Source organism: Rhinolophus ferrumequinum, chromosome 6 (assembly GCF_004115265.2).
Source record: "Rhinolophus ferrumequinum isolate MPI-CBG mRhiFer1 chromosome 6, mRhiFer1_v1.p, whole genome shotgun sequence".
Classification (NCBI taxonomy): Eukaryota; Metazoa; Chordata; class Mammalia; order Chiroptera; family Rhinolophidae; genus Rhinolophus; species Rhinolophus ferrumequinum.
In genome coordinates, this window is record NC_046289.1 from 100536274 (window position 1) to 100558714 (window position 22441).

Genomic DNA, 22441 nt, shown 5'->3' on the forward strand with positions numbered 1-22441 from the left:
GTCAGTGTAAAGAGAACACCTAACATAATATATAGATGATGTATTACAGAATTGTACACTTGAAACCTATGTAACTTTACTATTGTCACCCCAATAAACTTTAATTAAAAAAAAAACCACGATGACATGTAGTTGTGGGGTGCAGATTGCAGATCCTCGCACATTCCCTGGCTGCATGATCACTTGCAAAGCATGTCTAGCTGGACCTGGGGGAACGCCCTCAGGCGGAAATAACCCTCCACCACTTAGAATGCTGTTTGTACCTGGAGGCATGCAGTCAGTACTGAATGAATAAATTAACAAAACCTCAAACTGATTCTAGGTTTCAGGCTCTGGTTCTCAAAATATTAACATAAGCATAAAAATACATACTCACTTAGAACATTTTAAACATATACAACATACAGAAAAATTAAAATTAACTATCATCTTTATGCTAACAAAAGAACTATTAAATTGTATCTCTGGTCTTTTTCTCTGTAAATGTATGTATTATACATAATTCACATTACTCAGTAGATGAGTATTTTCCTGTCACTAAACATTTTAAAATTTTATTTTCAAAATCACCTCTGGTAAGATACAGCTCATGTGCAGCAGTTTGATTAGCTTTGACTAATTAATGTATGTGTTCCTGTGACCACTACCATAATCAAGAAACGGAACATTTCTGTCATCCTAAAAGTTTCTCTTAGCCCCTTGGCAGTCAGTTCTTTCACACAATCTTTGGCTCTTAACACAATGATCTGATTGATATTTGTTACTATAGATTAATTTTTGCCTAATCTAGAATTGCACATACAGAAAAATTCAGCAGAGAGTAGAGTTCCCACATATACCCTTTACATAGTTTCCCTATTAGTCATAAAGCAATTTTACTATATAATTTTAATGATTGGTTATTCCAACTTATTAACTAATCATTTGGATATTTAGGTTGTTCTAGTTCTTTGTAGTCGTAAATGAACTGTAAGTCTTTGGATTTCTTTATTATTTAGGACAGATTTCTGGAAGAGTAGTTACTAGGTCAAAGGGTTTGAACTTCCTAAGTCTCCTGTGTGTTGCAAAATTCCTTTCCAGGAAGATTTTAACAATTTGCACTACCATGAACAATGTGCAGAGATGCCTATTATAGTGCATTATTTTATATATACACACATATATATACGTATATACGTATACACATATATATGTATACACATATATACGTATATATATATAAAATAACAATATAACACAATATGATGCGTTATTACAGTATCATTTGTAGCTGTCACTGTAGTCGACATTATGCAGTAACAAACAACCTCCCAAATCTGAGTGGCTTTAATACAAGAAAGTTTATTTTTTGCTCCTGCCCCATGTCTACATGAGTCGGGGGTCCTCTCTCTCAGAGTCATTTAGTAAACTAGCCTGATCAGACCTCCATTGGTTACGAGCTTCCCGAATCACTGCAGCAGTGGGTAGGTCTCCCAGTTGTGTACTGGTTCCCAAAGCTTGTACCTGGTAGTGTTTCATATTGTGTCCATGCAAGTCACATAGTTACACCTAATTTGAAACAGGGCAGTGAAGTGCAACTCAGGTAAAGTCTGCGAAGGAGAGCTGGAACAGCACAATAACTAACATTTAAAGAACAACTCTAATTTCATTGGTGAAAATGGTGTCTCATTTTAATTTGATTTTCTTTGCCGATGTAGATGAGCATTTTCATAATTTCCTAGCCATTTGTTTTACTTAATCTTCCCTTTAATCTAAGCCTTATAAACGTGCTGTTGGTTTACTTTTATGTTTCCAGATTTTTGATTTCTGTATTTTTGGTGAGGATGGGAGGTCATGATGAAGATATTACAGGGAGTGCAGACTTTTAGAAAATGCCTTTTCTTTTGAAGACTTGACCAGGGCAAAGAATTGATCCCCCATCCCCATTAATATGGTACATATTTTAAGGAGTATTTTGTTTCAAGAATTGTCAAAATTTTAAATAATTATAGGCAGTAGAAAGTGTAGCAGAATTACGATTCTTGACTTGTACAGTTTTCTAAAGAATAGCTTGAACACCGAAGCTTCGCGGGTAAAGGATCAGTTTCAGGTTTTCCTATGGAAAAAATTAAGTTTGCAACTCAGATCGTCAGACTGACTGTGTCTTTTTCCTTTTTTTCAATTCAGGTATTTGCCTAAACTGGAACTTATGCTGTAGCTATTTCTTTGTGGATTTGTCTAAAAACCTAAGGTGAGATGTTTTATGAATGCATTTACCTTTTAAAATATATTCTATAATGAGAAAGAGTCGTTTCTGAAAAATTTAAGGCTTCACCAAATGTCTTTTACTCTGAGAGTTTTAATGGGAGGCAAATATTATTTATTATAAAGCTACACGTATAACATGCTTACTTTTAGTTTGTAGGATATTTTATTGAAAGAAATGAAGCTGGTTCTGGCAATTAAATTAATTTTGAGTTAAAGTTTCCATTGTTTTTTGGATTCCAAGATGGAGTTCACCCTGCTGTTCCCTGCCACTCACTTGAGGAAGATACTGGCATTGTAACTGATATTCTTAAAGGCAGATCCTCAATTAGTTAAGTCATAGATTAGAACAACTGTTAACTATTTTAATAGGCCAGTTATTAAGAGTTTTCTACCACTTTATTCAACTGGACTTGATTATTTTCTGTAGTTTCCTCTGTTTGGGGCGCTTTGAAACCTGTTTATTTTTTTAATGGACCATTATAAGTCGGTCATCTGGTCTTTGCACTTTGAGTACAGCTGCTCTTGAAGCCATGCTCATCACAGTTACCACTATCCTTTTTCTAAAAGATAAATGTTATCATGTCAGTATGTGACTCAGAATTCTTCAGTATGTTTGCATTGCTTAAAGGATATTTTACAGACTCCTTCACAGAGCAGAGCAATATAATCTGCTCTTTAGCCATTTTCCCATCTCACTAGTGTTCTAGGAATATTATGAAGTACCATTTTCAAAAAACAACTTTATTAAGAAGTTATGTACCATGACATCCACCCATTTATTTAAAGTGTACAATTCAGTGATTTTTCTTATGTTTACAGACTTGGGCGACACCACGGCAGTCTCCCTTCAGAGACACCGTCCTCCTTAGCATCCCGCTCACTCCTCCTCCCTCCACTCACCTCTGTTAGCTGCTAATCTGCTTTCTGCCTCTAGATCTGCCTGTTCTGGACACTTCCCATACATGGAATCACACAATATGCGGTCTTTTGTGGCTTATTTGTTCCACTTAGCATAACATTTTCAAGGTTCATCCATGTTTTAGTGTGAGTTATTACTTCATGCATTTTTATAGCTGAATAATATTCCATTGTATGTGTCAGGAGCTTCCGGGTGTCGGGGTAGCTGATTAAAGATGAGCCCAAATCAAAGTCACAGCCAAACCTTTATTCACTTACTGAGACAGTAAGTAGGAGGCTAAACCTGAGACAGTGCCTGCCCTCCTCCCACTCAGGTGTGCTGGGGGTGCAGAGGTCCTCTCCCTGCTGAAGGAGTCCCAAACAAAAGGTTCCTGCAGTTGAATGGACTCAGGCCCTGTTGGAGGGTGAGGTGGAAAAGCTAGGAGTGGAAAAGTACTAAGAGTAGAGAAAAAGTGTCTTCCATGTTTCCTCCCTGATAAAGAGGTGGCCTCGGCTGAGGCACCTGCAAAAAGGCTTCAGTTGAAAGCCACAGATAGATTCTGAATGAGGGCACCTGGGCTAGGGCTGCGGCTCTGCTAAAGAGCACGGTCAGTAGGGGGCCGCATCCGGGACTGCAGCTCTCTTCAGAGACCCGGTGCATGGCTGCCTGGCTGGTGTGAGGAGGGCGGCTTTCCCATGAGCGGCCTGCCAGTTAAGGCCTTGTCACTGTTCATAGTCGAGCTAGAAAAGTCGCCCATAGGCTTCTTGGTCAGGAGCTGGATTCTGCAGTATGTGTATACCATATTCTGCTGTACATTTCATCAGTTGGTGGACATTGGGTTTCCATGTTTTGGCTAGTATGAGCATTTTGCTATGAACATTGTGTACAATTTTCTGTTTGGATATGTTTACATTCTTTTTGGGCATATACCTAAGAGTGGAATTGCTGGGTCATTTGGTAATTACACGTTTAACGTTTTCAGGAACTGCCAAACTATTGTCCAAAGAGACTGCATCATTTTACATTCCCACCAGCAATGTATGAGGGTTCCTGTGTTTGTATATTCTCACCAACATTAGTTATTGTCCTTTTTAAAAAAAAATAAGTTATAGCCATTTTAGTGGATGTGAAGTGATATCTTATTGTGGTTTTGATTTGTATTTCCCTAATAACTGATGATGTTGAATCATCAGTTCATCTATTCATGTGTTGGCCATTTATTTGTGTATCTTTTTTGGAGAAATGTCTATTCAGATCCTTTGCCCATTTAAAAAATTAGATTATTTATCCTGTTTTTTGTAAGAATTATTTACATGTTCTGGATATAAGTAACTTATGAAATCTATGGTTTGCAAATATTTTCTCCTTTTTTTTTTAATAAACTTTTATTTATTTAAGTGTGTTTTTCCAGGACCCATCAGCTCCAAGTGAAGTCGTTGTTTCAATCTAGTTGTGGAGGGCGCAGCTCACTGGCCCAAGTGGGGATCCAACCGGCAACCTTGTTGCTAAGAATACCGCGCTCTTAACCAACTGAGCTAACTGGCAGCCCCATTTTGTTGTTTTTCACTTTCTTGATATTGTCCTTTGAAACACAAAAATTTAAAATTTTATCTCTTTCTTTTGTTGCTTGCGCTTTTGGTGTTTTATCTAAGAAACCATTGCCTAATCTGAGGTCATGAAGATTTACTAATATTTTCTTCTAAATATGAGTTTTATTATTTTAGCTCTTAAATTTAGGTCTAAGATTAATTTTGAATTAATTTTTGTTTATGGTGTGAGGTAGAGGCTCAACTTCTTTGTTTTGCATTTGAATATCCATTTGCTTCAGACCACTGAGTTATCATGGTACCCTTGAAGAATATCAGTTGACTATAAATGTAAAGGTCTAGATCTGGACTTGCAATTCTATTCCATTGATTTATACATCTCTTCTTATGCCAGGATCACATTGTCTTGCTTACTGTGGGTTTCCAGTCAGCTTTGAAATAATGAAGTATGAGTTCTCCAGTTTTGTTCTTATTTAAGATTATTTTGGCTCTTCTGGGTCACTTGCATTTCCATATGAATTTTAGGATCAGCTTGTCAATTTCAAATTTCAAAAAATTATAGCTGGGATTTTGATAGTGATTATATTGAATCTGGATTATGAATCTCTAAGTCAGGAAACTTTACAATAGTAAATTCTCCAATCTGTGAACATTGGAGGTCCTTCTAGTTATTTAGTTGTTCTTTAACTTCTTTCAATGATGTTTTATAATTTTCACTGTGTATCTTATACTTTTAAAAAGAAATTATTCTGGAGTATTTTATTTTTGATAATATTATAAGCGAAATTGGTTTCTTTCAGTTTTGCGTTGTTTGTTGCTAGTGTATAGAAATATAATTGATTTTTCTATCATTCAACCTTGATGAACTATTAGTTCAACTCTTAGGTCTCATAGTTATTAGTACATTATTTAGAATTTTTCATATGTAAGATCATGTCATTTGCAAATAGTGGTAGTTTATGTTTTTCTGTCCAATCTGGATGCCGTATATGTCTTTTTCTTACTTAAATGCCCTGGTTAAAACCCTCAGTAAATGATCAATAGGAGTGGTGAGAGCTAACATCCTTGATGTTCCTGATGTCGGGGGAAGCATTCAGTCTTTCAGCATTAAGTATGATATTACCTGTGGGTTTTTTGTAATTGCCCTTTATCAGCTTGAAGAAGTTCCCTTTTATTCCTAGTTTGTTGAGTGTTTTTGTCATGAAGGAGTTAACATTTATTGAGACCTTTTGTGAAATGCCAGGCCCTGGGCTAAGTGTTATATATATAGTATTTAGTTTAATTTTCATTATAGACCTGTGAGATAGAAATTGTTATTTTATCCTCATTGAGCTAAGTGGTAGAATCAGATTGTTTGATTTCAAAACTTACGAGCTCCACCATCATCCACTGAATTCCCTGTAGAAACCATGCTATTTGTACACGTGCTTTTGTACATGCTAGTTTACTCCTAGAATACATGCTCCCCCTCTTTCCCCTCACGGAGCTACCACAGCACTTTGTACCTATTACTATCATAGTGCTTTTTCCCTGTGTTGTGATAGTTTGCGTATATTTCTCTCATTTTACAATCTGTGCTTCTTGAAGTCTGAGACTGTCGTATTCGTCTTTGAAGCTCTAGTGTGCATAGTGGAGAGACCCGGGAGAGATATGTCACAGAAGCCAAGGGATTAGGCAGTTCCAAGAAGGGTGGCAGAAATCATCACTGTCAGGTGCTACAGAGAGATCAAGTAAATGACTCTTGGTTTCAGATTTTTTTTTTTTTAAATAGCAGTGGGGAGACATAAGCCAGATTCTGAACAGTCAATGTGAGATGAAGAAGAGATTGTCAAGAGAAGTTTAGACTCTAGTGAGAAGTTTAACTGGGAAGGGGGAGAATGATTTTATGGAGCTCCATAAAAGGGAGCATAAGTGTTTTTTAATATAGGAGAGACTTGAGCACGCCTATTTACAGAGGTTAACTGTATATGTGTGAGTCGATTTCTGTGTTATGTCTTATATTGGTATATATTTTTCTCTTAGCAAATACCGTAATATCTTGATTATAGTAACTTTATAATAAGTTTTGAAGTCAAGTATTGTAAGTGCTCTAATTTTCTTCTTTTTAAAGATTTGTTTTGGCTATTCTAGGTCTTTTGTATTTTCATATAAATTTTAGAATCCACTTTTCCATATTGATTTTAGGATCAGCTTCTCATTTTCTACAAAAATGTCTGTGGATTTTGCTTGACATTGTGTTCACTGCACAGATTTTCACACAGAGAGTAGACATCTTTACACTCTATAAACATCTCTGTTTCCATTTAGATCATTTTTAAATTCTCAAGATCCATATTTTTTGTTTCCAGTGTACAAATCTTGAACTTTGATTTTTATACCATTATATAATGGCATTTTAAAAGGGTTTCATTTCCAATTGTTCATTACTAGTATATAAAAATAGAACTGAATTCTGTATACTGGCCTGTGTTATTTGTAGTAGCTTTTTTTTTCTACGCTTTACTCTGTAACTATAATGTGTATGTAAGTAAAGACAGTTTTATTTCTTTCTATCAATGTGTATGTCTGATTTATTTTCTTTGCCTTGTTTTTCTGACTGGAACCTGTTGTACAATATTGAATAGAAGTGGTGAGAGCAGACAATTTTGGTTTGTTCTTGATTTTAGGGAGAAAGTTTTCAGTCTTTCACCATGAAGTATGATGTTATCCTTGGGGTTGAATAGCTCCTTCTATTTCTTGTTTGCTGAAAAAAATTTTTTTAAATCATAAATGGGCGATGTTAAATTTTAATTGTGTTAATGGATAAATTTTAAAAGGCAGTATAATCATGACTCTCATACTGATATAAAATAAACACTTGTCAAATATTTAACTCACTAACTTATGAGGAAACCGGTAAGATGTTAAAATCAGTTCTAAGGAAAATTCAAAGAGCTATTCATTTATATGCAGTAAAGTAACGCTAAAATAAATTTTTCAAGTAGATGCAAAAACTGGTCTCTCCCCTGTGTAATTATCAACTGCAGTCCACTGGACACACTAATTTGCTCTTTTGTACAATAGAACAGTTTACATTATTATCAATTTTCTACATTTTACCAAATTGAAAAATTGCTCAAAGGCAATGGAAGATGGAGCTAATGAATGTGTGAACTAGGGAAAACACACTAGTCTATTATTTTAGTTTCCACTTCAGATGTTTTCACTGTTTTTCCTGACAAGGGGACTTGCTTTAAATCTTCATGGTCTCAGTGATTTGAACAGTTTTTTTATACATTTATTGGATATATGTATATGTTTTTTTATATTTTTTGTATATTTATTGGTTTTTATATATTTATTTTTTATGGTTTTTTCTATATTTATTAGATATATGTATATATGTATGTATACACGTAGACATGTATATGCATGTATATGTATATATATATTTGTTCTGTTGTAAAACGCCTCTTCGTTGTCATCCATTTTTCTGGCCATGTTTGGGGGTGTGTGTGTTAATGAATTACATGTTCTTGATAATAATGCATTTTAAGTTGGGTGTAAGTAGTTTATTACTTGTATTTTTACTTTTTTACAGGTATTTTTTGATGAACAGTTATTAATTTTGATACAGTCAAATTTCTCTTAAGAAAGCTTAGCTTATTGTTGGGTCAAAAGATACTCATCTTTTCCACTAGGTTTTTAAAAGCTGCCCTTGGCATTTAAGTCCTTAGTCCATTTGGTATTGATTTTTCACCTGGTATGATGGCAAGATAAAATTTCACTTTTTTTTAACCTAGATTGAATTATGGATTGAATGTTTGTGTCCTCCCAAAATTCGTATGTTGAAGCCCTAACTCCCGATGTGATGGAGCTTGGAGATGAGGCCTTTGGGAGTTAATTGAGGTTAAATGAGGTCATGAGAGTGGTTCCCTCGTTCAATGAGATTAGTGCCTTTATAAGAAGAGACACCAGAGACCTTGCTCCTCCTCTCCTTTCTACGTGAGAAAACATCTAGAAGGCGGCCATCTAGCAGAATCCAGAAAACGAGCTCTCACCAGAACCTGACTGTGCTGTCGCCCTGATCTCTGAATTCCAGCCTCCAGAACTGAGAAAATATTCCTGTTGTTTACGCCACCCAGTCTGTGGTATTTTGTTATGGCAATTCGAGCAGTCTAATACATTTTGTTTTCATTTATTCTTTGATACTTGCTATTTTACTCTGTCAGAAATTGCTTATGTGGGGAGGATCAGGTTTATATCAGTCCCAGTGATTTCAGGGGCAGGAGGTGGAGTGCTCCAGGTAGCAGAGAACTTGAGTCAGTCACTCCTTACCTATACAGTATAACCTCAGGTCACTTGCCTGTTTCTCTAGAGGAAGCAGCTGCCTTCAGGAGGAGGAACTGCTGAGGTGATAGTTGCTCAGCCCTGGGGTTTGCATAAGAGGAGAAGGTGACATGAAGAAGCAGCCAGGGAAGGATTATGTGTATCCAACTGTTTCTCTCAGCTCCTGACTGTTTTTCTGAGGACCTTAGGCTAGAGGTCTGAGTAATGCATACATGAGGCGAATTGTGTGCACATAGGTTCTGGGACACAAAAAAACGCAAAGGAACTTCAGTAGTTCTTTTTTTTTCAGTAGTTCTTTTTTTTTCTGTTTTGTTATCGTATATTTTCTTTTTTTCTGTTTTTTTTTTTTTAATCCCACGTCTTTGATGGGCTGCCTCTTGCCACAAGCCATAGCCATCATTGCATACATACCAGTTCAAAATGGATCCTTGTCACCCCAAGTATTTCTTATAGTTCTCTCCAATTTTTTCCTGTGTAATGTCCCCAAGGGCTGATCTTCTGAGAGGAAGTGAGCAGTTTTGCAAATTCAGCATATTGGAAGGAATTTGAACCAGGGTAAAATTTTTCTTAACCTTTTTAGACTTCCTATACATAATTATAGGTAACTTTAGTGTGGCAAAAAGAGTAGATTCAAGATTCCTCAGTTATCTGCAGGACTTCTTCCATGCCATGTTTGAAGCTTTCTGTAGTGGCTGTATGGAGGTGGAGGCTGGTTGTAGCAAAGCGTCCCACAGAGTCTTTTTGATTATCCAGTCATACTTCAGTGAATGTTCACCCAGCCAGGGTTGGTTTTTTGGATAGGTGGAGCCAAAAGGTCTTTTAGGTGGTGTGATTTGATCAAATCTAAGAGGGTCTCTGACTTAAAGTAGGTCTCCTTCTGCTTAGTGATGGTACTTTCAATTCTTGCCAAAATGGCCACCAGTTCTTAGGCATTTTATTTGATCTTTCATGTAGATTTGTATTGTTTACAATGGGTATATTAATATTAAAATGTTTTAAGTTACTTATATTGAAGAATCTTGCTGCTCCAGAAGAATATACTACATATACTCTGTTGTTCTGCTGACTACATGCCGCATCTCTCTGCCCCTCCAAAGAAACAGTCCACCACATTATGCTACCTTCCATTATAAATCCCTTTGTTGTATTTATGTTCCTTCCTTTTGTGTGCTTCCAGAGGAGAGTCAGGACCTGTTTCTAATGTATTTATGTATGCCTAACCCTGGGATAGGTCCTGCCAGATTTGCCATAGAGTAGGTGCTCTATAATTGTTGAATTAAATTAGTACGTAGCAGATTTCTTGTCAAGATGGTGGAGTAGGTGAAGGCTGTGCTCGCCTCATCTCCTGACCACATCAGAATTACAACTAAATTACAGAAGAACCATCCTTGAGAACCACCTGAAGTCTAGCTGAATAAGAGTCCTGTAACTAAAGATATAAAGAAGAAGCCACGTCAAGACTGGTAGGAAGGGCAGAGATGAGAAATGTGCTGGTCCTACTCCCATGTGTGGCAGTTAAGAATCAGGAAGGATATCTTGGCTGTGGAGGTACCCTTCCCCGTCCCTGGAGCAAGGAGTTGCAGCCCAGCCCCACACTGGCTCCCCAGCCCAGAGCACCAGTGCCAGGAAGAGGAATCCCACAACAGCTGGTTGTGAAAATCAGCAGGGACTCAATCTGGGTGAGAAGAGGGCTCCTGAAGACCCAGGTGTCCTCTTAAAGGGTGCAAGGACAGACACACTTGCTCACAAACACTCACCCTAAGCGCCAGTGAAGAAACAGCAACTCGAAAAATGACAGGAACATACAGAGAGGAACTGAATTGTCTGGCTTCATGACGAGTGCTGAAATGGCAGCTCTCTCGGAATAAAGTGCAGGGATGCACCATTGTTCCTTTTTAGAGTGGTAACCCCCTCAAGCCCCCAGTCTACAGGCCTGGGGCGGGGGTCACTTAATATGAGTCTCATTACCCTCACTAACACCACTTTTGCTGTATCCTGGTGATATTCTGTGACCTCACTCCACCCAATTCATGTGCACAGCGCAAACCTCTTTCAGAGGCTACTCCACATAAGTGGCTAGCCTGGGCCTATGCTGTTGACTTTCCAAAACCTCTCAAAGGTCTAAAAATCACAAACAAACAGTGGCTAGCTTTAGTGTGCCTTCTACATCTTGCTAAGCAGCCCCAAGCCTGGCACTAGTGGCAGCTGGCCTCTCAGTTCACAGCATAACCACTCCCAGGAGACTCCAAGCCCAGCACAGGCACCTGCCAACCACAGATGACTTTGTAGCTCCTATCGGGTGGTTCCAGAGACATACGCAATGGCTGACCAGGGCCTGCGCTGGAGTCCCTTCCAAGAGGTCCAAGAACCAACAAACCAACCAGGTGGTCAACTTCAGATCACACCAGAACACCATCCAATTAGTGCTGCAAATGACACACCCAAAGAAAGTCTGGACTCAGCAGGTACCAGAGCCCTGCTAAAGGGAATCCCACTCTGTGGGGTCAGTTCTTGCACAACAGCTTTTCTTCAGTAGTCACAGCCAGTCCTCACAATCAGTCAGCCTGAGGGTCAATCCCAGCCACTGCCGTGCCAACAGCAGTGAAGGCTCAATTACAACAGGAGGGCACATACAACGCACACAGTGACACACCTAAAGCCCCCAGCTCAGGTGACCAGGAAGACTGCACCACTGGGCCCCTCAGGACACCTACTACATAAGGCCACCCTGCCAAGATGGACATATAGCAGGTCTATCTAACACATACAAACAAATGTATGGAAGCAGTCAAAATTAAGAGACAAATGTGTTTCAAATGAAAGAATAGGACAAAACTCCATAAAAAGAACTAATCTAAATGGAAGCAAGTAATCTAGCTGATACAGAGTTCAAAATGCTGGTTATAAGGATTCTCAATGATCTCAGTGAGAACTTCAACAGAGAGATAGGAAACATAAAAATGGAGATAGAAAACAAAAAAGAGCCAGTCAGAAATGAAGACTACAATAACTGAAATGAAGATACATTAGAGGGAATCAATAGCATGTTAGATGAAGTAGAGGATTGAATCAGCGATTTGAAAGACAAAGTAGTGGCAAAAAGCCAATCAGAACAGCAAAAAGTGGGATAAAAAGTGAGGATAGTTTAAGGAACCTCTGGGACAACATCAAGCATAACAACATTTGCATCTCAGGGATTACAGAAGGAGAAGAGAGAGAGCAAGGAATTGAAAACCTATTTGAAAAAACTACTGACTAAAAACTTTCCGAACCTGGCAAAGGAAATAAATATACAAGTCCAGGAAGCACAGAGAGTCCCAAACACGGTGAACCCAAAGAAACCCCAAGACTCCATAATTCAAATGCCAAAAGTTAAAGAGAGAATCTTAAAAGCAGCAAGAGAAAAGCAGTTAGTTGCCTACAAGGGAGCCCCCAGCTGTCAGCTGATCTTCAACAGAAACTTTGCAGGCCAGAGGTCAAAGTGATGAAAAGCAAGGACCTACAGCCAAGATTACTCAAACCAGCAAATCTATTGTTTAGAATCAAAGAACAGATAAAGAGCTTCCCAGACAAGAAAAATCTAAAGGAGTTCATCAGCACCAAAATAGTATTGCGAGAAATGTTAAAGAGACCTCTTGAAACAGAAGAAGAAAAATAAAACTCACTTAACAAGGGCAAACACAATAAAAGCAGTGGATCATCCAACACTAAAGCTAGTACAAAGGTTAAAAGGCAAAAGGAGGAAGATCATGTGTAATTACCAAAGTAAGTTAAGGGATACACATAAACACATGAAAGAATTAACAAAGCAATGATGAAAACATAAACATGGAGGCGGTGAGCTAAAAACGGTAGTGATTTTAGAATATGTTTGAATTTAATCCACCGTCAACATAAAATGGATTGCTGTAAACATAGCTTGGTATATATGAAACACATGTTAACCACAAACCAAAAATGTACATAGAAATAAAATGAAAGGAATCTTAACACTACAGAAAGTAATCAATGTAAAAGAGCAGAGCAGGACAATAAAAGAGGAATACAGAAGAACTACAAAAACAATCAGAAAACAATAAAATGGCAATATCTATATACCTATGAATAATTATTCTAAATGTAAATTGATTCAATTCTCCAATCAAAAGACGAATGGATAAAGAAGAGATGGTGCATTTATACAATGGAATATTACTCGGCCATAGAAAAGTGAAATCTTACATTTGCGACAACATGGATTGACTGCAGAGTGTTATGCTAAGTGAATTATTCAGAGGCAGAAAAATACCATATGAGTTCATCTTTATGTGAAATCTTAAAAGCAAAGTAAATGAACAAACAAAACAGAAAAAAACTCATAGATACGGGGAACAAACTGATAGTTGCTAGATGGGAGGAGGGTTGGGTGGCTGGGTGAAAAAGGTGAGGGGATTAAGAAATACCAATTGGAAGATACAAAATAGTCACAGGGATGAAAAGTACAGCATAGGGAATACAGTTAATATTGTAACAACGATGGTGTCAGGCGGGTACTAGACTAATCGGGGGGGGGGGATCCCTTCGTAAGTTATATAAATGTCTAACCACCATGCTGTACCCCTGAAGCTAATGTAATACTGCATTGTCAACTGTAATTGAAAAATTAAAAAAAATTTTAATTACATAATTTGTCCAAATCATACAACTAATAAGTGGTAAAACCCACTATTATATAGCTAATTAAAAGAATGATTTTTTAAAAATTTAAAAAATTAATACATAGCAAAGTACTTATGATCGTACCAGGAGTTGCATTCTGGAGAGAAATGTATATACTCATAACCACAGTGGGTCCTGTGCTTTGGCATAAATGGTATGTGGGCGCAGTTTGTAGAGAAATGCTGGATCACAAAATCTCTATCTGTAAGCTATGTCAAAGATTTTAATAGGGAGCTATTGAAGGATCTTAAGCAGGAAATTAACATAGCCAATATCTTAATAATGTTTTGAGCTTAGTATGAAAAATATTTTGGAATAGAGAGACCAGTTGGAATGTTACGTATTTGAGAGAGAGAGAGATTGAGAGAGAGAGAGATTACTGATTTTTTGATGTTCATATATTTCTGGAGTGGATGAAGAAATTGTTCACAATTGAGGACTGGATCCCTGAGCACATCTAATTTTAGTGGACAAGTAAAGAAGGTACTATGAAAGAGATCAAATAGGAGAAATCAACTGTGAAATAAGGATTTTATAGTAGCACCCTTTGCTTGATCTCTATCTGGAGACCAGGTTTTCCTTTTGGCACCCTGTATTTGTTCTTTGTCCTTTGACTTTTTCGTAGTTGAGCATTCTCTTCTGGGAGAGATTGTGGATGAAGAATAATTTTATTTTTGAACTCAGTAACTGCTGGTTCCTGTATATTTCCTCTAAATTCTGCTTGAAAGCAGTACACTTTTTCTTTAGCTCATCTATCTGTTCGTTTTGTTACAGTTATAAAAGGAACCAGTTGACACTTTGGACATTCTGCTTGGAAATTACTTTAGCTAGAATCAACAGTTCCTTACCAACATTGTCTGTTGTTGAACTTAACACAAGCAATAGTTTTGCTAAAATTTCTGCCTTCATAGCAGGGTGTTCTTTTCCTCCAGCTTCTGATTATATTGTCCTCTTCTTAGCCCCTCTACAAGGCTCATCAGGCTTTTGCTAGTGAGATCCTCAGGACCCTTTCATCTTGTGTCTGCCACCCAATCCCAAAGCCATCATCACGTTTTGTTATGTCTCACTCCAATTCCAGATACCAAGTTCTGTTCTGGTTATTTCTGCTGTTTAACAAACCACCCCAAACCTAGTCCCAGAACCTGCATTACTTTTCCTAACCTAGCTTTAGTGGTCACTTAGTGTCACTTCCAGCACACTCTCTTGGATACGAGCATGTTAAATGTCAGCCTGAATTTAAGGAGAAGGGAATTCAACTTCATATCTTTATGGGTGCGTGGCACATTTACATCATAGAAGAGCATGTGAAATGGAAGATATTTTTGCAGAATATTTGGAAAATGCAGTATGCCGCAGATAGATAAAATAAAATGCATAGGATTACAAAGAAAACCAATTATTAGAATGTGGTTACCAAACTAATTGTGATAAAGTATATGTGCTTTTTAAATACATTACACAACAAGATGTAGTGGCAGGCCTATAATAATGTAGTAAATTCATAAATATGGTTAGTATTAGAGGTTGGAGAAAACAACTGATTTATTTTCCCACCTACGTTCATGGATCTCCTGAATTCTATACACAAACCCTGCAGCCTCTAGATTAAGAGCCCTTGGATTCAATGTCATGATGTTAACTGAAGTCCTACTGCTGTGAGGGGAGGAGAGAGAGAAGGCAGAAGCTGGAAGGTGGATACTACAGGCTAAACTCCATACACTAGCTAGTATTTATCTTTTAAGCTAAGGGTTTTAAGATAAGATGGGGACTTAAGTATGTTTATGTAATGAGGGAAGCTGCTGGTGAAGAAAGGTGAATATATAGGAAAGATGAAGGATATTTAAAGTGTTTCTGAGAAAGCAAGAAAGGAAAGGGTGTGGTTTTGAGCTTAGGTGAAAGCATTAAGCTGGGACAGGAGGACAAGCAAAAGGAAAATGTGGTTACTGTCCATGTATCAGGTTATGTGACATTCTGAGAGAAATATAGATATAATAAATTTCAACACAGGAAGAAGGGAGGCCAAAGCAGGCCCCAGATAATCTTAGAGCAGAGGTCATGGAAACTATGAGACTGTTGGGGATAGGATGGGGAGGAAAAGAGGTGGTAAATAGGGACAGGAGAAAGGGAGTGATGATGGAAGTGATGGGATGCAGAAGACAAACTGCCTGCTTTACGGTTTTGCTTAGTGCCTTTCTTACAGCAATTTATTCTCCTTACCATGGATATTGATACCTAAAAAATGTGGAATGAGAATAAAATGCAGTTATGTATTTTGACTTCTGCTGTTTAGAGTTAACTTTTTCTAAGTGTTTTGTTTAGCATACATAATCAATATTTGGAATGTCTTTGCCACAAAATAACATGAGAGCTGAAGAGCTTCTTTTTCATGTGTATATGGTGTTGATATTGAGAAGCATTACGTATGTTTACTGTTTTGTCATCAGCCAACATATGCTTGCTACAGTGTTTTGCTCACTGAGTTTTTATTTAATGTGAGGGTAGTACATTTCCATACACTAATGAGAAGAGCTGTACAGTACAGTAGCTCATTTCTTTATAACAAATACCTGCCTTGAGCCACACACTGATCCTTCACTAAGTGATTTTTTAAAAGAAAACCCTAGCTGTTATCAACATCTAGTTGGCATAGCTATCTTCAAATTGCTTTGACTTTCTAATAAGTTCATCCTGACTTTAGTGTATTGGTCTGATAGGAGAAGTATTTTTGGTGTGTCACAGAATTACTTCCGATCTCTTTGAAATATTAAAAAATTTAAAATTTCAGGTTAGTACGCTATACCATAAAAAATTTTAGGTTCTTAGGCACAAATATTCACTTATACATGACTATGGTATGAAATTGCTTACAATGTCGTGTAATTTCATACCATAGTTATATATAAATGAATATTTGAGCCTAAAAACCTTAAATATAATATAGAAGGTGCCAAAAAGAGTATGTGCATTTTAAGAAAGGAAAACTGTATTAAAATTGCAATACTCGATATGTATCGATAGCAAAAGATGAATACAAGTCACGTTTGATGTCTGCAATTACAAGAGGTGCTCACGGTGGTTACCATCAGTGTCCAGACACTTCTGATGACGGCGAACTACTGCTTGAGCAACTTTGACCAAAGTGTTCACTTGTATACGTTTTTTAAATTTTTTTTGGTAACCCCAGTATATGGGTATGTAAGTAAATTGATACTTATATACTAACATACAAATGTATATAACTATACATAGGGAGAGATGGTCCCAGATGGCAGATTCGGTAAACGCCATGCCCTCTGCATCCCAGGATCACTCCAAAATTACAAATAAATTATAGAATAATCAACCTCAAGAATCATCTGAAGACTAGCTGAACAGAACCCCAATAAAGAAGAGGCCACATCGAGACTGTTAGGAGGGGTGGAAATGCAAAATGGGCCTAACCTCAAACCCACGGATGCTGGGAGGGACACCTGGGTGGCAGAGGTCCCCCTGGAAGAGGGAGGGTCCCAGTTCCACCCCGGGCTCCCCAGCCCAGGGGTCCTGTGCCAGGAAGAGGAGTTCCCACAACAGATGGCAGTGAAACTCAGTGAGGACTCTGTCTACCCCTCCTGGTGAGATGGAAAGGGATTGGAAACCCAGATGCCCTCTTAAAGGGCCCGCACACAGACTCGCTTGCAAACACTCACCTGGTCTCTGCTGGAGGCGCAGCAATTCGAGAGGCACCAGAGACATATGGGAAATACTAAGTTGTGTGGCTCAAGGCGAGGGCTGGAGGGACAGCAGTCATTATCTTTGTGTGGAGCCTGGCTCACGTATAGTCTACAGGAAGGTGCCATCTTTTCTGTGTTGAACCCTCTCCCCAAAAGACCACATCTGAGATCACATTGGTCTGATGAAATCCATGTGTGCACACACCTTGGTGACGACCTGGGTCCCCACCCCATACAGCTGGTACTGCATTCCCCGGGGTACTCTCTGCTACTGAGCAGTGGGTCCCACCTCAGATAAGGTGAGCAATGGCTGCCCATGCTGTTCTCAGGGCGTTTTTGCAAAGTGGTCATTGGCCCAGCACCAGTGTAAGAACTGAAACTGCATTAACTTTGTAAAAACCACCAGCCACGTATCGTGACTTCCTGGGACCTTGCCCGGCCCAGCTAGTTGCTGCATTTGCCGAAGGCACTCGCAAAACCAGGACAGCTCACCTGGCCTGTGCACCTAAAGAGGCTCTTTCAACAGCTGAGACTTACAGGCAGTCCTGGGCCTTTTGCTAAGCAGCCCCTAATAGTGGGGGCAGCCAGTCTCAGTTCACATTGTGGCCACCCCACACACCTCCAACAGCCAACCTACCTGTAGCTTTGTGGCTCCTACCAGGTAGCCCTGGGCTGCTCACAGGCAAGGCTGAAATTGTCCTCCATGGGAGCCTCCCCAAGAGACACCAGAAACAACACCCAGAGGCCAGCTTCAGACCACACCAGAGCACTACTTGGTTAGCCCCACAATCGGCAAACCCAAAGGGTGGTCTCAACAGGCACAAGAGCTTTCTGGGGTGAACTCCCTCTGAGGTTTCAGCCCCCACACAGCTCATACGCTGTGGGCCTAGCTAATCCTCATGGTCAGTCAGCCTGGTAGGCAGTCCCACCCAGTGATGTGTCTAAAGCAATCAAGGTTCAACTACAATAGGAAAACACAGCACACACAAAGGACACTCCCAGAACACACACACACACAGGAAAACAGAGATTGCACCACTGTACCACATATAACATATACTACATAAGGCCACCTGGCAAAGACTGAGAGACAAGAGGAGATCTACCTAATACATACAAGCAAACACAGAGAGGCAACCAGAATGAGGTAACAAAGAGACATGTCTCAAATAAAAGAACAAGAGAAACTTCCAGAAATAGAACTAAATGAAAGGGAGGCAAACAACCTACCAGAGACAGAGTTCAAAACACTGGTTATAAGAATGCTTTAGGAACTTAGTGAGAATTTCAACAAAGAAATAACAAGCATAAATAAGGACATAGGAACCATGAAAAAGAACCAGTCAGAAATAAAGACTACAACAACTGAAATGAAGCATACACTAGAAGGAATCAACAGCAGATTACATGAAGAGGAGGATTTGATCAGCGATTTAGAAGACAAGGTAGCAGAAAACATCGCAATAGAATAAGAAAGAGAAAAAAAACAACACAAAGATAGTTTAAGAGACATTTGGGGCAACATCAAGCATAACAACATTCATATCATGGGAGCACCAGAAGGAGAAGAGAGGGAGCAAGGGATCGAGAACCTATTTGAAGAAATAACTGAAAGCTTCCCTAACTTGGGGAAGGAAATAGACATACAAGTCCAGAAAGCACAGAAAGTCCCAAACAAGATGAACCCAAGGAGGCCCACACCAAAACAAATTATAATTAAAATGCCAAAGGTTAGAGAGAAGGAATCTTAAAAGCAACAAGAGAAAAGCATCTGCCTGCAATGGAGCTCCCATAAGACTGTCAGCTGATTTCTCAACAGAAACTTTGCAGGCCAGAAGGGATTTGTAGGAAATATTCAAAGTGATGAAAAAGAAGGGCTTACAACCAAAACTACTCTACCCAGCAAGGCTATCATTTAAAATTGAAGGAGATAAAGAGCTTCCCAGATAAGAAAAAGCTAAAGGAATTTATTACCACCAAGCCAGTATTACAAGAAATAGTAAAAGAAGAAAGGAGAAAGCAAATGAAGAAAAATATGAGTAATGGCAATACCTATGTACCTGTCAATAATCACTTTAAATGTAAAGGGATTAAATGTTCCAATCAAAAGACATAAGGTAGCTGAATGGATAAGAATACACGACCCATCCATATGCTGTCTACAAGAGACCCACTTCAGATGGAAAGAGACACACAGATTGAATGTAAAGGCACTAATAGTGCCTGTTACACAAGTGTTTAATAAATGTATAATGAATGAAGAATGTAATTAGTGTAGTGCTTCAAGTGTGAATTGCTTTCAATACAGGCCTATGTAGTAAACTCTTGCATATCCAAGGTGATTGAGGAATAGAGTATTCCAATAATTGATTATGCTGCATAACAGCCAATTACAAATTCTCAGTTTTAGATAATTTGAATACAAAACAAAATAGGCTGTACAGAATTTATACATCTTATTAATTCATAAGATGCTTCAGCATGATCGTTCTGAATTGTATGACTCATTTAGAGCTATGACTGAGGAAGCTGTAAGGGATTGAGTGCTATCTGTAGTGTTACTTTGTCCCAAGCTGGGCCTTGTTTTTTCAGTTGAATCTCTAACACGTTTATTTACATACTATTTTGTCTAGCGAAGGAGTATACTATAAATTTGCCACCATGTAAAAGGGATTCACAATTGCATTATTATCAAATGTAGTTTGGAAAATGCTCAGAAGACAGACAAGCAACATCCCTTAAGGTGTATGGACTCTCCAGTTCACCAAGACAGCTCCCTCCATTCAGGTGGGGCCCTATTTATTGTCTGCTTGCTGAGCCTGGGAGGTACTGGGCCAAGCAGTTAATTTGATGGTAGTCCCTGGCCATGACCATTGCAGAGTGCCTGCTCCCACCCATGTTAAGTAATTATTCTTCTTTCATTCATCTGAAAGTATAGTGGTTGCTGCTCATTTGTGTATTAATTTAATGATTCTCTTCTCTTACCTGCTCAGCAACACCATTGCCAACTATTAGTTGCAAAACTCAGAAATAACTGTTATGCGTATGGGCCTGCGTTTTCCTATTTTTGAAAGTGGCTTTGAGCAGAGGCCTGTTTGGAACCTAGGACATGCTTTTCCTGTATTTGCACAAATGCTCTGAACACAGGTTACGATGTTTAAGCTCTAACTCCCTGAATTGCCATGTTGTATTCTCTTGTTAAACCTAGAAATCTTCTGCAAAGCTTGATCTTATTTAAAGCAAGAATTTGGAGTATCAATCAGGTGTGTATTGCCTTAGTGACGTCAGAAACGTGTATTGTAAATATGACTGTTATTTAGATGCTGTGTTGTTCAATTGACTGATCTCCATTTGAATTCTTATCTCTTAATCTGTTTCCCAGCTTCTCTTGTCCCTTCCACTGCATAGTGATGTAATGCAGCATTTAGAATATAATTATTTTATGAAAGTGAATCATCTTGACTCAGGGAGGGCTGCTTGACCTAAGTGTTAACTTGAAAATCCTACATGAAAGAACAGACAATTTAAAGGATTACGTAAATTTTAAGAACGTGAATACTAGAGTGGTTAGTGATGGAAACAGTGGACTGCTTGCTTGTGATAAAATACTCACCAACTCACTAACTCAATTGTCCTGTTTAAGTAATCTATGGTCAAACAATAAAAATAGTTCATGTTACGTTGTGCTAACAGTATCGACTGAAGTGTTAGTTTGGGAAGTATGTCAAAAACTTATCATTGATTTGAGCATTTTTGTGTTCAGAAGCTGATTAGTTCTATTAAGTGCAGATGGAAACATTTATGTCTTTCTAGTATGACTTAAAATAATGATTAACTGATTAAAGAATGCGATTGCTGACTGAGCCATACTTTTTTATATGAGTCATGTGGTGAATAAGAAAGACTTTCAGGTTCTGTTGTAAGAGAAGCAGTGTGCCAGGAGTGCTTCCAGACCACGCAGCTGGCTGACTGGTGCCGTGGTTCTAATGAACAGTCTTAGGATGAAGATCAGTTGGCTCCTACGTGTGAAAGTACTCTGTAGGACATTGAGGAGTTCAGAGTCTCGCCCTTTTCTAAGCTTATTTTTTTAACTTTGGGCTGGTCACTTGAACTCTCTGAGCTTTTGTTTCTTTATGGGTAAAACAGGTGTTTGGACTGTATATTCAACTCTAGGGGTAGTGTTTGTATTATTCAGCTCTTGCAACCTATAATTTATGATTATTTCTCTCTTAACATGTGTTTGCCCCTCCTTTTATTCATATTGTGATTACCAAATAATAAGACTGGATTCCTTTAATCTTCACCTATTACATTTCATTGACTCTTCCTATCCATCTTGTGACAGTGGGTGGTATTAGTCTCATTTTACTGATGAAGAAACTGAGGTTCAGGGAAGTTGCACAGCTGCTAGTGTTAGAGGTGGGAGCCGGTCTCTGATGCCAGTGTTCTTAAGTGAGGACGCATTGCCACATACTTCATTTAAAGCAAGCTTTTGATCTTCATTGTTTTCCTATTCTTTTTTCTCAAAATGAAGTTAGAGCCTTATCAAAAGGCTATAGTAGAAAATGTATCTATTCAATAAGAGTAAGCATCGTTTGGGAATTTGAATAGTATAGCACCATTACAAAAAAGTCTTGTTAGTGTTATGTAATGTACAGTATATTTGAGAATCTTTCAATGCTGAAAAATAGTTTATCCTTCAAATAAGATTTTAGTTTTCTTTTAATAGGTATATTTTATTTTAAAAATAAGCTTCATTTAATGTCATAGATACTTTTAAAGGCTTATTTTGTTTGAGCTTGCTATAGAAAGAAAACAGGTGAACTGAGTACTTGCTAAATTTTTTCCATTTTAAAAATTTTAATTTATTTTGTGATTCTGGCTAGGAAGAGCATTGACACACATGGCAAATTTTTGTAAGATTTATAAAAATTTTTATTCTAGGGGTGCACTGTTTTTATGGTACCTATTGTTAGTATTTAAAAAAGTAATCTCTGGGCTATCTGCAATAA

General features: G+C 38.1%; 1 protein-coding gene across 7 annotated transcripts in view; it reads left to right on the forward strand.

The window, feature by feature from the left end:
• PEAK1 (pseudopodium enriched atypical kinase 1) overlaps positions 1-22441 on the forward strand; it is a 346940-nt gene that overhangs the window by 62600 nt on the left and 261899 nt on the right. For 5 of the 7 annotated variants that reach the window (XM_033107849.1, XM_033107851.1, XM_033107852.1 and 2 more), the window contains one exon: positions 2167-2230. The exons of the other annotated variants lie outside the window; for them this stretch is intronic. The gene's annotated coding sequence lies outside the window, so the exon portion shown is untranslated. The remainder of the gene's footprint in view (positions 1-2166; positions 2231-22441) is intronic. 7 annotated transcript variants of the gene reach the window in all.